This window comes from Wolffia australiana, chromosome 14 (genome assembly GCF_029677425.1).
Source record: "Wolffia australiana isolate 7733 chromosome 14, ASM2967742v1".
Taxonomy (NCBI): Eukaryota; Viridiplantae; Streptophyta; class Magnoliopsida; order Alismatales; family Araceae; genus Wolffia; species Wolffia australiana.
The window spans coordinates 8,589,328-8,592,956 of NC_135848.1; positions in this window are offsets into that span (position 1 = coordinate 8,589,328).

Sequence of the window (3,629 nt, forward strand, 5' to 3'; positions counted from 1 at the left end):
GATGACAATGATGATGATAAGATGAAATTGATTATTGTCATGATGTTGATGATGGTGATAAAGATGACCATGATGGTGATGATATGATGAAATGGGATGGGAACAGTTGGCACTTGGTGAGTCGTCTTCATGGGCATAATAAATGTGGGCTGGCCCATCTACAGGTGGATTTGATGGAGATGACCTGTTCAATTATCCCCACCGCAATAATATTTATATAATATCATAAGATATGAAATAATAAAATATCTTTTCTCGCCTAAAACTCACTGCTCGGATGAAAGATCTGAACCGTCGAATCGGTGTATCTCCAAAATGAACGGTCAAGATGAGCTTTACAGCTGTCACGTTGTGAGACAATAGCAGCCGTGTCGATGCGTGATTCGTCGTCTTAGAAATGAACGTGCAGATCAAGTTTAAGTGGGCCCCACTATCCCTTGATGTGATGGGGCAACGAACGGTGTCTTGCGTTGCCACGTCGCTTACAAAGTAGTCAACGCTATGGAAGGACACGGTCTGACCGAACCGGACCGGACCGAACCGGGTCCGGTTCGCACGTCGAAACCGGACCGAAGACCGGCCCTCTCTCTCATCCTCTGTCCCTCTCTCGCTTCCTTTTTCTCGCCCTCGCTCACCCTCTTCCGCTTTCCTTCCCGTTTTCTCTCTCTCTCGTCGTCTCTCCCTCTCTCCCACTCGTTCTCTCTCTCTCGACCTCTCTCCCCCCCTCTTGCTTCTTCTCTCTCCCGGTCGTTCTCTCTCCTCTCTGTCTCACCCTCTCTCCCGCTAGTTCTCTCCCTCTCTCTCTCTCTCGTGCTCTCTCTCTCTCGCCACCTCTCTCTTTCTCGTTCTCTCTCTCTCGCCTAGTTCTCTCCCCCTCTCTCTTTCTCGTTCTCTCTGTCTCTTTCTCGTTCTCTCTCTTTCCGCCCCCTCCCTCTCCCGTAGTTTCAGTCTCATTCTTCCACTTGTTCGCTCTCCCTCTCTCCCATTTCTTAACACCTACCTCTCGCCCTCTCCCCCGCTCTCTCACTCTCTCCCCTCTCGTTTTCTATTACTCTATCTCTCTCTATCTCCCTCTCGTTTTCTTTTCCTCTATCTCTCTCTCCCTCTCGTTTTCTATTACTCTATCTCTCTATCCCTCTCGTTTTGTTTTCCTCTATCTCTCTCTCCCATTTCTTAACACCTCCCTCTCGCCCTCTCCCCCGCTCTCTCACTCTCTCCCCTCTCGTTTTCTATTACTCTATCTCTCTCTCTCCCTCTCGTTTTCTTTTCCTCTCTCTCTCTCTCCCTCTCGTTTTCTATTACTCTATCTCTCTCTCCCTCTCGTTTTGTTTTCCTCTATCTCTCTCTCCCTCTTGCTTTCTTTTCCTCTGTCTCTCTCTCTCTCTCTCTCTCTCTCTCTCTCTCTCTCTCTCCATCTTTCCCGCTACTTCTCTAGCTCCCTCTCTCGCTCGTTCTCTTCCGCTCTCTCCCTGTCTCTCTCTCCCTCGTTCCGGTCTCACCCTCCCTCCTTCCATATCGCCCTCTCTCCCGCTCTCACTCTCTCCCTCTCGTTTTCTTTCTCTCTATCTCTCTCCTACTCTCCCATTCCTCCTCCCTCCCTCTCTCTGTCACCGGCTCTCCCTCTCCTTTCTCAAGGCCCTCTCACTCTCGCCCTCTCTCTCACCCTCTCTCCTGCTCTCCCTCTCCTCCTCTCTCACCCTCACTTTCTCTCTTTCTCTCTCTGTCAACCTCTCTCCGGCTTTCACCTCTCTCTTCCTCTCGTTCTCTGCTCGCTCGCCCTCGTTTTGGCTCTCCTTCTCTCCCTCTCTCATTCTCTCTCATACTCTCTCCTTCTTGCCTGCGCTGTCACTCTCTCTCCCTCTCACTTCCCGTCTCCCGCTCTCCCTGTCACCCCCTCTCACTCTCTTGCTCTCTCCCGCTTCTACTCTCCTTAGCTACTCCCTCTATCCCTCCATAACTCTCGCAGTCTCACTCTCTCACTGTCTTACTCTCTCCCTCTGGTATTCTCTGTCTTTCACTATCTCAGTCTCACTCTCACTCTCGCAATCTCTCTCTCTCACCTTCTCTCTAATTATATTCCTATCTTTCTCTCACCCTCTCTCTCTCATTATCCAATGCTTAACATGTAGATGTGGCGAGACTGCCAAGTCAACTTAACATGGAATTGGACATTGACAAATCAACTTGACCGACCGAAGACCGGACCGGACCGAGACCGTACTTAACTTTAGGTCTAGGTTTAGGTTTTCGGTAAAACTGGACCAAGACCGGACCGTGTCCTTCCCTAGTCAACGCAGATAAGATCCAGGTAGAATGACAACTTTGCCCTCGGTGATGACCTGAGTCATTTTAAATTCGGTAATTGTAATTTATTTCTCCCAATTTGCATTAATTAGCATGATTAAATTTAGTCAACTGCATTATTTTTTGAAATTATTCTAATGTGGTCTAACGTTAAAAATAACCAATTTACCCTCATTATTCTTATCGTATCGTATTTTTTTTTTCGTGTGAGTTATGTTGTACAAATGGGCAGAAATCAGCAAGATAGATTTCACGCTTTCATTTATATTCTTAAGTTCTTCACAACTTATTAGGATGTTAACTTTTTGAAGCTGGACAACAACATCCTCTCAAAATAGTGAGATAAATCATGTTTCATAACATATGAAATAAAGGCATAATGCACAAATATGAATCCTCAGAATATTAAGAATTAAGGGTAAGAATTGTCGCATTTTTAGTTTCTTCCAGGTTTAGTGTTGATCTCAATTTGCTAAGGCCAAAATCAAATTAACATGTAAAATATAATTTTCCCAGGGTTCTAAAGCAGCAATTCTTATTGTTCATACAAATGATATTAACAAGTCCCAAACACGTGGGCTGAGTTTTTACAATATTGCTTCATTCTTTTAGTAACGTTTGCATCAAATGTGATGAATTCATCAAATGTTATATATCATTTATGATCAAAAGTGAAAATAAAAATTGTTTAAAAAGTTGAGTGTACGAGGTTAAAGACAATGACAAAGGAAAAGTGAAATAATCATGGGTTCTGAGAATAAAATTAATGCTTGGAATAATCTATCATTTCTTTTTTATATTATGAAAGTTTGTATGGTCATGTCAAAAAAATATAAAATAAGAGATTTTGTCTAAAATATTATTTTAATTTATTCAGAAAGCAAACACAAAAGGTAGCGTTGATAAAACAGGTAAATAAGTTGTGTCTAAAATTTTTTTGAAGTAAAACCATGGATGAAAACATGATTGAAGATTCCTTTTGAGTGGATAATTTCTTGATAAGAGCAAGAAAAAGTAAAATTTGAGATTCATATGAGATTAGTTTTATTATGAGGTGTGTGGCTAATAAAGAGAAAAGGTTTGACACTGACAAAACTAACATCGACAAAAACTTTGACACTGACATTCAAGGTAATATTTTCAGAGGAGAAATCTTCAAATATGAAGAGCACCAGGATTCACCATAAGAACAGCAAAGAAAAATAGGGACGATTATTTTAGAAATATTTAAGATAATCATTTCAGGAAAAAGTCCATTCTGATGGCTTTTAAGTTCTTTCAAAGGGAATACACTTCATTGTAGAACAATCTCCGCTGAACTTCTA